General features: G+C 41.4%; 1 pseudogene; it reads right to left on the reverse strand.

Moving 5' to 3' along the window:
* Positions 1-10,491: 10,491 nt before the first annotated feature.
* On the reverse strand, positions 10,492-10,941 carry LOC124994312 (protein mago nashi homolog; annotated as a pseudogene).
* Positions 10,942-14,140: the final 3,199 nt, after the last annotated feature.

The following is a 14,140-nucleotide window of genomic DNA, read 5'->3' on the forward strand; positions in this document are numbered from 1 at the left end:
TAAATGGAACTGTAGAAATCCTTCCAGGAAGTCAAGCTCAGACACATTGACAGGTCTGCGACTTTATTGTCTTAAGTGGCTCTTCCTGGGAAAAATGCGAGAGTCTGGCCACCTCTTACCCTGACACAAGCTACTTTAGGAAGGGACAGGAAACTTCATTAGGAAAAGCTGAAGGCCCATTACCATCCACTTTAATGTAGCTTTTATTTGGTTGGCCATTTGCTAATTTAATAAAGATCACATATTCCCGGTGACTGATGTTCAGAAATTTGAGATGTCATTTCCTCAAGGGCTCAGCAGAGTGACTTCAAAGAAAGCTGGAGATGTACTTCCCAACTTCCAGAGAAATGTGCCTGGTGGAGAATACCATGAAGGAACTCAGAGTATCTGGCCTGAGTTGGAATCCCAGTTCTGGGTTGGGCAATGTGACCTCCCTGAGCAACTCCATCTCTTTAAGCTTTGTTTTCCTGATATATAAAATGGTTATAATGCACTAAAAATAATAAATAAATAAACACAAATAAATAAATAAAGGAAAAAGTGAGCATAAGAACATCCTCCTTCTAGAATGTTAACATTGACCAAGATACAGTCTATCAAGTGGTCCCTGTGATGTCGTTTTCAACTTTAAGCAAGTCAGAGCCAAGAGAGGAAAATGAGAGTGGTTGAGGGCATGGTGCACAGGACAGAGCTCTGCTCAGATGGCCAACTGTGGTCGGACGACTGCAGCCAAGAGACCCTGCCCACTGCAGGAGGGGAGAGGGCTGGCTGCTGAGGCATGGGCAGAGTGGGAGGGGACCCGGGTCTGACTCTAGTTCTTCCACCTCTCAAGGCAAGCTTGAGGCAAGATAGGAAGTCTAAAGGGGCATGCTGGCAAAACTCACCATTTAGAAAGAGATCAGGGAAAATGCAGAATTGCTTTCCCCTGGTGGGGAGAGAGACCGAGCATGAAAGTATAGGACTCTGTTCAACTGAAGGACCCCGAGGGGTGGCTGGGAGCTTCAGATATGCTACCAATGATCATGGCAATTCCAAGGTGTGGTCTGTCAACATTCAGTGCTGGGTTATGACAGAGGCAAGAGAGGAGGGACCCTGGAGTGCAGGGCAAGAGTTCCAGGTAGTGTGTAATCCTTTGGATAGATGCATATGGGGAAAAAATACTATTTTGGGGAAGGAACCTGAATCTGAGGAAGCCAACTCTTGCTGACAATGGCATTACAAAAAAGTTACAAATAATTCTGTGTAAGAGTCGAAAGATGCAAGAAATGGTAGAATTTATACTCTAATAACTATAGACAATAAAACAGTCCAAGAAAGACTTTTATGACATGCATTTATATAATACTCAAAGAGATAAGGGAGACAAACTCATAGATCAGAACATGAAATTATGGAAAAACAACTGGTGGACTTGAGGAAGAACCAAATAAAAATTCAAGAAATTAAAAAAAAACAAAATTGAAATGAGAAAGGTGAAATAAAATAAAAGGGCTCATGAAATGGTAGACTAGAAATAGTTGAAGAGAGAATAAAGTGGAAACAGAGCTAAGTAAATGAACCAAAAGGGAACATGGATGTGAAAGAGAAATTGTAAGAAAAGGCAGAGAGATTAAAAGGATTAAAAATGTATCCAAGAGAGTGTTAGAAAAATAAACTGGATGTGATGGAGAAGAAGAACCCCTTCTAGGCAAAATGGTGAATAAAATTTCAATTTTGAAGCCATAATTTCTCATTAGAAGAGACTAAAGAGTTTTAAAAAGTACTATCAAAACAAATTAATTTGTAGTCACACCACAGGAAAATGATTTCTTCAAAAACAAATATAAACTTCTAGAACTAATAAATGAATTTCGCAAAGTAGCGGGGTATAAGATCAACACTCACAAATCTAATGCATTTATATTTATAGGTGATGAATCCTCTGAAAGAGAAATTAGGAAATAGAACAAATAAAAAAGAGATATAAATATTAAATTTTGTCAAATAAAAAACATGTTACTTATGAAAATACATGCCATTTATAGACCATGTGAAAAATAAACATAAAGTAGAGCTGGGAATGTAAGTCGGGGGTGGAGCCCTTGCCTGGCACCTGTGAGGTCCTGGGTCCACGTCCAGCACTGAACACAAAGGCAAACACAACCAACAGACTCACCACGTATTAGTCAATTAGTACCAATTATTGAACATGGTTTACTTCTTTCATTTCAAAATTTATATGCGAGTCATATATCTTTTTAAAAAAGCTTAGTTCTTTAAGTTTGCAGAATTTGATGCTTAGTTTTAAAATTTAGTGAAGCAAATTCAGTGTGATTCTACATTATGTGCAACCAGAAGAATGAGAAGTTACACTCCATTAACGTATGATGTGTCAAAATGCATTCTACTGTCACGTATTACTAATTAGAACAAATAAAAAATTTAGTGAGTCATAGATGATCCCATTTTTTTTTTTTTTTTTTTTTTTGCAGTGCTGGGGATTGAACCCAGGGCCTTGTGCTTGCAAGGCAAGTACTCTACCAACTGAGCCATCTCTCCAGTCCCATGTTATATTTTTAAAAAATAATTTTAGCTGTAGATGGACACATTATCTTTATTTTATTTATTTATTTTTTTGTGTGTGTGGTGCTGAGAATCAAACCCAGTGCCTCACACATGCTTGGTGAGTGTTCTACCACTGAGCCACAACTCCAGCCCATGAGCCATAACACCAGGCCCTATATTATTTTAAAGGACAATTTTCAATATTGAAAAGTCTCAACTTTACCGATAGATTCCAAGTAAGTAGAAAGAATAGCCTCCATCCTCAGAAATTTGAGAGAAACTTGCCATGGATACTCTGTCATCTCCAAATATTGTAGTGTTTATTTCCTACACATAGAACGATTTTTCATATAACTGTAATATAATAATAAAAGGCAGGGAGTTAATATTAAGGTGCTACATTGAATCCTCAGGCTTCACTCAGTCTTGCTAACGATCCCCTAATGTCCTTAAAGAAGGACATCTCTCATGCCCCTACCCTGTCCTGATGGATCCAATTCAGAACCAGGCTGACTTTAGTTGCCATTTCTTCCTAGTCTCCTCTGATTCCAATGGCTTCTCAGTCTTTTCTGGACTTTCACAACCTTTACTTAGACTTGGGAAGATCACAGCTCACTTGTTTTGCATGATGTCCCTCAGCTTTTGGTTTTCCTGGTATTTCCTCCTGGTTAGTCTCAAGTGATAATTTTCTGGCAGGTTTATTACAAAAGTGGTGCTGTACTGCTGTGGAACCCTAACAGGTGGCACATGGTTTCAATTTGTCCCAGATCTGAGGATGCTCCTTTGACCACTTGATTAATGTGGTGTCTGTGGGGGCGGGGCCACAGTCCTGTCACTCATTTTCCCTTGCCCTTTATAAGCGTTTGATGGACAGTTCCCTTGAAACTGTATTGATAGCCCATTCCTCATCAACTCTCTTTGGCTTTATTTATATCAGATGCACGTGTGTTTTCCTAATTTATCTAGTGGGTATAATCTGTTATTGTCATCGTATTTTCAGTGTTTGAGATCTCCCACATTTGGCCAGCGGCACCCCTAATGCTGGCTCCTGTGTGCTTTGCCATGTCCCTGGCATTGTTCCAACAGCTCCTTATTTTCTGAAACAAGAAGTTACAGGCTCATCTTGTACTTTTCTTATTCCTGTCCTGGAATCAGTCACTTTTTCAAGAAATCTTGATTTCTTTTACTGAAAAATTATATTGAGAAATCTTGATGTGGACATCAGTTGTTCTCATTATCATGGGGATATTGCTGTTCCCAGACACCCTCAGTGGACAGAGCAAGGCATGTGTTTATACGTGGGTGCGCGCGCGCACACACACACACACACACACACACACACATATACCGCAAACCCTGAGTCCACACCAATGTCTCCAGCTCCAGTCTAACAACATTTTGCTTTCCATTTTCACCACCCTGTGTACTTATTTGATCCACCCACCCCCATGTCCAACCTCCCCTGTGGTGCTGCTCCTTCCCCTGGGCAGAGGCCCTCTTGCCCAGTGAGAGCCCAGGTAACTGCTCCTGGCTGCCCACCCCCCACTGGCCCCACCTCTCTCCAGAAGCCCCTCACTTGTCCTGGGCTTAGACATCCCATGAGGTACTGCCCTAACTGTGGACAGTCTGCCTCCTATGATATTGTGATTTTTAATTCCTGTAACATTTTATTGTGATAAAATATACATAACACAAAATTACCATTTTAACCATCTTCAAGATGCATTTTGGTGGCAGTAAATACATTCACATTGCTGTGCAAACCATCACCACAAACCATCTCCAGAACTTTTTCATCATCCCAAACTCATGTGCCTGTTAAACACTACCTACCTCCCCTTTCCCCCGGCCCCTAACAATGACCATTCCACTCTCTGCCACTGGGAATTTGACTATTCTAGGTACTTTATATTAGGGAAATCATAATTTTTTTTTTCTTTTGTGTCCAGCTTATTTTGCTTGGTATGTTTCTGAGATTCATCTGGGTTGCCATGTATATCAGAATATCATCCCTTTGATAAGACTGAATGATATTCCCTCACGTGTAGAGATCACATTTGTCTATGTTTGGGTTGCTTTTCCTTTTGATTTTTTTTTTTTTTTTTTTTTTTTGTGCATGATGCTGCTATGAACACTGGTGCACAAATGTCTGTCTCAGCTCCTACTTTTACTTCTATTGGTTTATACCTAGAGGTGAAATTGCTGGATCATAACTTCCTTTGTTGATACTTGGAGTAACTACCAGCCTGTTTTCCATAGCGGGTGTGCCATTTTAAATTCCTATCATTATGCACAAAGGTTCCAATTTCTCCACATTGTTGCCAAAGTTTATTATTTTTATTATTTTTGCTAATAACCTCCTTATGGTTGTGAAACAGTATCTCATTTTTTTGTGTTTCCCTAATAGTGAGTGCTGCCGAGCATCTTTTCCTGTCTTTATTGGCCATGTGTACATCTTTGGAGAAATATCTGTCAAGTTTTTTGCCCATCTTTAAAATTGGGTTGCTTTGTTTTTGGTTGTTGAGTTGAAGTTCTTTATTCTGGATATTAATCTCTCAACAGATTTACAATCACAAACATTTTCTCCATTCTAGAGTGCCTATTAATTCTGTTGATAGTGTCCTTTGCATAAAAAGTTTTAAATTTGGATAAAGTCCAATTTATCTATTTTTACTTTTGCTGTAGGTGCTTTTTGTGTCCTATCCAAGAAATCATTGCCAAATCCAATGTATGAAGTTTTCCCCCTTGTTTTCTTCTAAGAATTCTATAGTTCCTGCTCTTAAATTTCCTGTGTTTCATTATTTGTTGATTTTTGTGCATAGCATAGGTTATTTAAAACCCTATATTTTATAAACTATAATTTTAAAACATGAGCCAAAGTTATTTTTAAAAGCACCTTTGGGATGCTTTCCTATTTTTGCCTTTATAATCTTATTACAAAAGAACCTCAAGCATTCATGGAATTTTGATGTTCTCTAATGCTGACATTGTGGGAGACAACTTGGCTCAGCTGAGTCAAGCAGAGGGACAAAGCCGGGGAGATCTGCTGGTGGGTGGAAATGCTGTGGGTTGGCTGCAGGTCCCTAAGTCTCTTTTAGCATCAATTAATGAAAGCCTATCCCCCACATTCCTCCTTTGGTTGCTGCCTGTCCCTTATTTACTGGTGACTGTGAAACTTTATTTTTCCATGATTATTTTGTGTCCATAATACAGACCATTGGTGCTCTGAGTGGTACCGGTGGTTCTGTTGGAGCCCAGGGGACCAAGGTCCCTCAGATGTGACAACTGTCTCATCAGGGAGAGAAGCACTTGCAGAGAGGAAATGGCATTCCTTATTTAAACCTCCATCTGGGCAATGATTTTCTCCAAGATATCTCCCAATTACAGTGCATGAGGAAGTCGGATTGTGACTTCTTGGCATTCTCTGATTTCAAACCTGAAGAAAATGGCTCAAGGCAGACTTCCTCTATGAAAGAACGTTAGTAGAGAACATTGCAGACTATTGGACTTTGCACTGTTAGAACTATAAAAGGCCTTGGAGACACCATTTATACTGTGCATTACAAACTTTTTAATCATTGAATTTTTAAATCAACTGCAATCAGTCATATGACCAAACCCAAATAAATAAATAAATATGGGAAAAAAGCATCTTCTTAAAGCCGTCCTCCTTCTGTTCTTAAAACTTCTGTTTAGTCCAACACCCTCAATCTGAGGCCCAGAGAAAGGAATAGATGTGTCCAAGGTCACCCGACTTGTGTTTGGTGGGGATGGGTCCAGAACTCATGTTTCCCAATTCTTAGGTCAAGGAGACTTCAGCCACTCAAGGCATGACATTCTGTTCTGGAGTCTTCTGTTCTTCCAGAGCCCAGATGAGAAGGAAGAAACAGAAGCGGATTCATCTGTACCTTGAGGATTTCCTTCCCACTGAGTGGGGGCTATGACTTAGCCAAGGGCCATACACCCTCTGGGACAAAACAACAATGTAGTGTTGTCAGGAAGAAATCATTGATGGGGCTGTTTTAAGGGTGGCTGAGAAACCCAGGAAAAAAATGAAGACTTGCCTGTACTGGACACATATACAAGCAGATGGAGCCTTCTGTTCACCAGGAAATCTCTAGCAGAATTTCCTTTGCAAAAAGCAAAGGCTTCCCAAGTTCCCTTCAGTGGAGAGTGAGAGCAAGTTGGGCAGAACAGAGCCACTGGTTCTAGTGTGGAAGATGCTCTTCTCTGATCATGACCTCTGCTTGCTAGAAGGTTGTGGGTGGGGCAGTGGGTTGGGGGAGATACCAAAAGAGTAGTGAGATGGGAAGGAGGGACAAGAGGGAAGGTTGTTTGAGCCCCTAGGAGTACTGGGAAATACTGGGTGTAATGGTTAATTTGAATTGTCAACTTGATTGGATTAAGAGATGCCAATGATTCAGAGGCTTCTGGGTGTGTGAATGAGGGTGTGTCTAGCAATAATTGGCATGTGGAATAGCAAACTGAAGTGCAAACCCTATTTAAGCGTGGGTAGCTAAAGGAGGATAGAATCAAAGTTGGAAGAACAAGGAAGCAGATGCAGATGCAAGCTTGGCTCTTCTTGAACGGGTTCTTGATAGCTTTTTTGATTGAGGATATTGGACTCTCACTTCTTCACTCTTCCAAAGCGAACTCTGTCAGTGATTCTCCAGGTGGTTTCCAGAAGCCTTGGTCTCAGACTAGGGTAGCATTGTTGATTCCTCTTGTTCTGGAGCTTTAGCCTCTTGGATTGTGAAGCTACTGGTTCCCCCAGCTCTTTAGCCTGCAGATGGCCATTGTGGACTATCCAGCTTCTGGTTGTGTGAGCCAATCTAATAATTCCTTTTTATAATCATACTTCCTGTTGATTCTGCTCTTCTAGAGAACCCTGACTAATACCTTGGGTGAAGAGAGTCCCTTGAGCTCAATATTTGTATGGAGAGTCTGGGAATCAAGGAAAGGTAGAGAATAGAGTGTTCAGGAGTCATCATCAGAAAGAGAATGTTTTTGTAGTTTACTGCTGGATGAGGAGGAGAGATGACATAAGGAGAGAGAATGACCATAAGAAAACTGTCCCAAAGGACATCTCCAATGCTTTGCTGTGTGTTGAGAACTCCCTGTCCTTCTTCACCATTTCCTCAAGTCCTGCGTACAGAGTTGAATTGGTTTGGAAGGCTCTTTTGGGCTGCTGGACTCTGCTTCTTAAAAACACAGAAATGACAACATGCATGACATTTAATTGTGTTCAAAATAGTCATGCTTAGTGACCTGAAGGAGAAGGGAAGATACTGGGGACAGGGTCTGGGATTGTGACCCTGCTGCAGGAATCCACACACCTAAAGAAACAATGGTCAAAAGTCTGCAAAGATAGAGAGGTGGAGAGACCTGGGTTTCATTCACCTTCGTACCCTCTGTCTCTGATCTCTGCTTTTAGCTGATGTCCTGATGTGTGACAGCTATGTGGTCTCTTAGGGTCTCTCCATGTCAGCCTGTTGTGGTTCTCTTGGTCCCAGTCCCAAGCTCTTGGAATCTGGAGTCCTAGTTTTTCACCCTCTGCCCTGAGGCTTATATTTGAAGATCCAGTTGTTAATAGCCAGATTCTGTTCTGATCTCTTCCTGCCGTGCAGGTGTGGTTGTAAAGTACTGAGAACATTGATCTGATTTTTTCCTACTTTCCCCAAGCCTACTGGTGGCCACAATCTATTCCCAGGGTCGTCATGTAAGGAGATGAACATTCTGTTGCAATGTCTGCATAGTTAGGGGTGCTGGGTGTGATCGTGAGGTGTGATTGGCATGTGGAGGCTCATTAACCTGGCAAAACAGAGTCATAGGAAGGCTGCTGACTGTGTGACTATGTCTAGACTCTGCATTCTTGCCTAGCAGGTCTTGATTGCAAGATCTAATTTCCAAATGGAAGTCTGCGTATCTTAGAAGGCCTTCTAGGTGATAAACATTATGAACAATTTTGTATTTGTCACACTTATTCCTCCTCATCAATTCTATGCTTGAAATTCTACTATTGATAATGGAAGATATAACTGCACACATTGGCTGCTCATTTGGACATGCCAAATTTGTGAACAAATTTTCCTTAAGGGGTTTACCTTTTGAATTAGTCTGGGTTCTTGATTGCAAGGGAAGACCGTCCATTGGAGCTAGTGCAGGTAAAAGGAGAAATTAATTTAAATGGGGAAGGATGGAGTATTATTTGGGAATATTGAAGCCTGGGACTTTTTTTTTTGGTCTTGATTTCTTTCTGAATGTCAACTTCAGTGTCTCTGTGGCATCTAGCCTTCCAAGGAGGAGAGGGAGTGTTAATTAGTAATGTCCAGACTCAAATTTTCATACCCAAGAAGAAAGAACTCTTACCCTACTTGAATTCGAGAAAATTTGGGTAATACCGACTGGCCAGATATGAGTCATGAGATCAGGTCTCAGACCAGTCACTATACTTGATCATGTTCAGGTACTAAGATCCTCTCAGGGTGATCCAACACCCATCTCTATGTTCAGGGGGTCAGGCTTCTATGATCCACTCATCCAAAGAGTTGTAACTGGGGTGTGGTTACTGTTTAGTAAGAGAAAAGTGTTGTATTTCCTTGATAATCGGCACAAGGCTGTTGAGAGGATTGCTGCCCACTGTACACATTAAAAATGAAAGCAGTATGGAGATTCCTCAGGAAACTTGGAATACTGCCACCTTTGTATCCAGTTGTCCCACTCCTTGGCATATACCCAAAGGACATAAAATCAGCATACTATATTGATGCGACCACATCGATGTTTATAGCAGCTCAACTAACAATAGCTAGATTGTGGAACCAACCAAGGTACCCTTAAACAGATGAATGGATAAAGAAAATGTGGTCCATATACACAATGGAATATTACTCAGCCATAAAGAAGAATGAAATTTTGGCATTTGTTGGTAAATGAATGGAGTTAAGTGAAATAATACAATTCCAAAAAAACAAAGGCTGAATGTTTTCTCTGATATATGGATGCTAACACATAATAAGAGGGTGGGGAATAGAAGTTCATTGGATTAGAAAAAGGGGAATGAAGGGAAGGGAAGGAGGGTGAGAATAGGAAAGACAGCAGAATGAGTCAGACATAACTTTCTTATGTCCATATATGAATACACAACCAGTGAAACTCCACATCATTTACAACCACAAGAATGGGAAGTTATACTCCATGTATGTATGATATGTCAAAATATATTCTACTGTCATATAGAGTATTAAAAATTAAAACAATAAAACCATTGTATCAGGTGCTACTGACTCTTAGTACACTAGTTATTTAGATTGGAGCCATGAAACTGGATAGAAGAGTCCAATTTTGGTTAAGGTGAGACCTGAGCTGGCTGTTGAAGGGATTTGGATTTAGAGGGGAGTGATGATAGGGCTTTGAAAGAGAAAAGAGATATGCATCAAATTAAAGAGTAAATATGAATGGAATTTAGAAAAATAATGAAACACTGGCAACGACAAAACCAAAACACACTAATAGCTAACATTTACTGAATTCTGCCGAGGTATCAATACTGTGAAAATCACTTCACGCTCTTCCTGAATCCTCACGCTGAGGCTTTGAGACGGTCATTAGGGTAGAGTAAGATATGTGATCAGAAACACTTTTTATGTAAGACATAAGAATATCACTAACTAGTAGTTGAAGAAAAATGTCATGTAATAGTTAACAAGTACTTATTGATCTTGATTAGGTCCCAGGCACTGTGCAACTTTGCTTTATAAAAACTAAGTCTCCTGTAAGTTGGTTCAGGCAAGCTTTATCTTTAATTTTCTGTATTAGTCAAGTAAAAATAAGTGATGCTGCATTAATAAAACACAGTTTTATTATGTTTTAAATCAATAAACCAAAGTTTATTTTTCACTCACTCAAGATGAGTTGAGCTTCCAGATACCTCTCCAGGGCAGAACATCAGTGTAGTGGCATTGGTTTAATTTTGAAGTGTAATCCAATAAGACTGAAGACCAAACACTTCAGGTCCTGGACAAGATAATGAAATACTTGTAAGCCTTCTGGATCTTTGGATTGATTGACATCAATAATGGAACCAGTTTTCGATGTTGTGAAAGAAATGTGTTCATCTGCAATGACGATTTCAAGCTCCTGCTGCCTATTCAGTCAGGAGGAGGCCCCAAAGTATCACCCTCTTTGGCAATTTCGCCATCATCCATGATTCTCTTCAATTCCCCCATCAACCTTTTGCATACATAGGTCTCTTTCCTAATAATGATTATCATTTTTGTAATTGCCGTTGTTGGCATATCTCGATTTACAGTTGGGTCGGACCTCAAACTCCAAGAACTTATAGCCGAATTTGCCTTTGTGATCCACATAGCAATACAGATGGAAGTCGCTCTCGACTCACAAACCTGAACCATCATGAGGTCTTTGACTCCCTTGTGACCAGTCCAGCAGGGGAAGAGGACATGTAGGGTTCAAATCAAACTTGTTTTATGGGCCCCACCTAACTACAAGATGGTAAGGAAGTGTGATCCTTTTGTATGCTGGAAGGAACCTGCTTATGAGTGTACACCCCAAGCCCCTGTCCTATTTCTGGAGTAGAATAAAGTGGCTACTCCTCCCTTCCTCTTTCCCTACCTTTTATCCTTCCCTTTCCCCCTCTGTCATTCGTATTTAGGATTCGCTCTGGATTTAGTCTCTAAGCCTTGCACCTGACTTCCTGGGTAGCAGACCTCTCTTTCGATTCCACAGCTATACGTTCACAAAGTGTACCAACTGGACCAGGCTGCCTCAGCCCCGGGAGGCTGAGGGTGATTAATGACGGGGCTCAGGTTTGCCTACAGTCTTGCTATGTTTTCAATCACACTGTGCATTGCATAACGTTACAACTGATGAGTTGCACCTGCTCCCAGTGCAGCAGTGTCCTGGAGACATCCAGAACTGCTCCAGGCAGGGGCAGGGGTGGCCGGGCTGCCAGAAGGTTAGGTTTCCCTAGCAACAGATCACTTAGCAACAGTGAGCTGGTTGGTAAGGCCTGGATTCCAAGGAGGAAAGCTAAGATGGAATAAATCTGACAGAGGGAAGGTTGAGAACGGCAGAGCAAAATCCTTAGAAGCGTCAATAGTGGACCCCCACACTGCATGAAGCACAAGGGAGGTCGCAGGAACTGCACTGCAGCTATTGTTCAGTTCTGAAATCCCCAGGAAATATAATTTATTTTCAAGCCTTTTTTTTTTGCAATCTGATGGGAGTCTCCCGGTGTATGCTTCACAGTCGATTATGCATTTTTATTGCTTTGAAGCCATAGTTTCCCCAAATATCTTGGTGATTTCTTCATCTGACAGAAAAGGATCTGTGTGTCACCCCTGAATTGCTTGAAAGATTTCAAGCCTCACTCCTGCATCGTCCTCTGGGGTCATGCCAGGAAGAAATGGAGGCATAAAACCACATCATTTGAAGCACCTCGAAGAACTTCACACACTTGTTCAGCCGCCAGTGGGTGGTGCAGACACATGAAGCCATGATGTCGGTTTTCTCTTGTTGGACGTGTATTGACAGGATAGCACAGTGGTGAAAACCTGGCTTCTGAACTCAGACCTAGGTCTGAATCATGATTTGGTCACTCACTATTGGGGTCACCCTGGGGATGTGGCTTTTTGAGTCTTGATTCTCCTCATCTCTAAAATGGGAAAAAATAACTGATTTGATCTTGTGGAATTACTGTGAGAATCAGGTAAGTTAATGCATAGAAAGCACTTGGCCTTGACCCTGGTGTCTAATAAGTGCCCGATTCATACAGGTTTTTATTATTCATAAGCTCTAGCATATGCTCTTCATGGAGAAAATAGGTGTTAATCTATGTCTTCATCCAATAAAACCTCAGAAAATAAATAATTGTTTACTGGTGTTTACTTTTCTAGTTGAATCTATTAAATCCTGAAGTCCAAGTAGAAGTCTAGTGGGATTTTTGTTAATGAAACAAAGATTAGCAGTGACTGCTGTATCAGGAAGTAGGGGTTGCAAACTATGAATGTGGCCGCTGAAGAATTTTCTTTGCTGTGGACAATATTTGAGTTGTTTTAAACTTGATTAGCTGTCAACATTTAAGAGCCAAGAGATTTTCACATAAAATTCACCGTCTCCTTCTGGGCTTGTGTCTGACCTGCTTTACTCTTCTCTGTTACCTGCTTCTGGCAGACAGACAATGGTCCCCCAAAGATGTTCACGTTCTGACTCCTGGAAACTGAATACCTTAGGTTACATGGCAGAGGGAAATTAAGGTTGTGGACGGGACTAGGTTGAAGGTGAACCCCAAATTGGTCGTCCAGGTGGGCCCAGTGTGACCATAGCATCCTAATAAGTGGAAGAGGGAGTCTGAAGAGGGAAACGTGTTCTGAGAGAGTGGCCAGGGAGAGGCAGTGTTGCTGGCCTCGAAGATGGAGGAGGGGGCCATGAGTCAAGGACTGTACATGGCCTGGAGGAGCCTGGGAGGGCGGGACAACAGCTTCTCCCCAGACCCCCTGGGGAGGAGAACAGCCCTGCTGCACCTTGATTTTCACCCAGTGAGACCCACACTGAACTTCTAACCTACAGAACCCTAAGATAATAAATTTGAATAATTAACTTCGTGGTCACTTGTTATAGTAACAATAAAAATGAATACCCTGCCTCCTCCCTGCAAGAGAAGACTATTTTTTTGCCTGTTCTTAATCCTCACATTTTGCATGTAATTCTTCTGAGGTGCTTAGTAATCCTGGCAAAGTTGCAGAAACTCCTTGGCTCCTGGACTGCAGAATTCAGACCAGGAAGAGTGTTTGGCCTGTGAAGCAAGGCCTGTGTTGGCTTTGGACTCTGAGCTGTACAGAGAGACACTTGTGATATGAAAATCGCATGGAGTGATAGTACTGTGGAACACTTATGTTCAGTACTCTCAGGATTTTAGCACCAGAGTCTCACATGGTTGGAGTAGTTCAGCATTTTCCTCAAAGCCAGACTCCCTGGGTGGATGGGTCATTTCACGTTAGGGGTAGCGGCTCTTCTCTGAGAAGGTGCAGTTTTGTTCGTGCACAAATGACCCCAGGAAACCTCAGAAGGAATTAGAATCAATGATGCCCTTTGAAGATATTATGCTAAATGAATGAAGTCAGTCACAGATAGAATCCTGTATGATTCTATTTACGTGAGGTACCTAGAGCCATGGAAATCACAGAGGCAGCAGGTAGAAGGTGCTTGCCTGAGGGTGGTGGGGAGGAGGAATGGGGACGTTCTCTTTCAGGGCTGTGGAGTTTCCGTTTGGGAAGAGGAGAAGTTCTTGAGATGGATGGCAAGATGGTCGTGCAACAGTATGAACGGACTCTATGCTTAGAAATGGTTCAAATGGTAAATTATATGTACACTTTACCTAATTAAATGGAATGAAGTAAAATAAAGATGGAAAATGATTTGGTCAGCTTTGCTCAACTGTGACAAATAAACCTGACAAGAACAGCTTAGAGGAGGAACAGTTTATTTTGGCTTATGGTTTCAGAGGTTTAGTTCATGGTCAGCTGATTCCGCAGCTCTGGATCCACAGTGAAGCGGAACATCATAGCAAGGAGGG

The sequence above is a fragment of the Sciurus carolinensis genome, chromosome 10, assembly GCF_902686445.1.
Source record: "Sciurus carolinensis chromosome 10, mSciCar1.2, whole genome shotgun sequence".
Taxonomy (NCBI): Eukaryota; Metazoa; Chordata; class Mammalia; order Rodentia; family Sciuridae; genus Sciurus; species Sciurus carolinensis.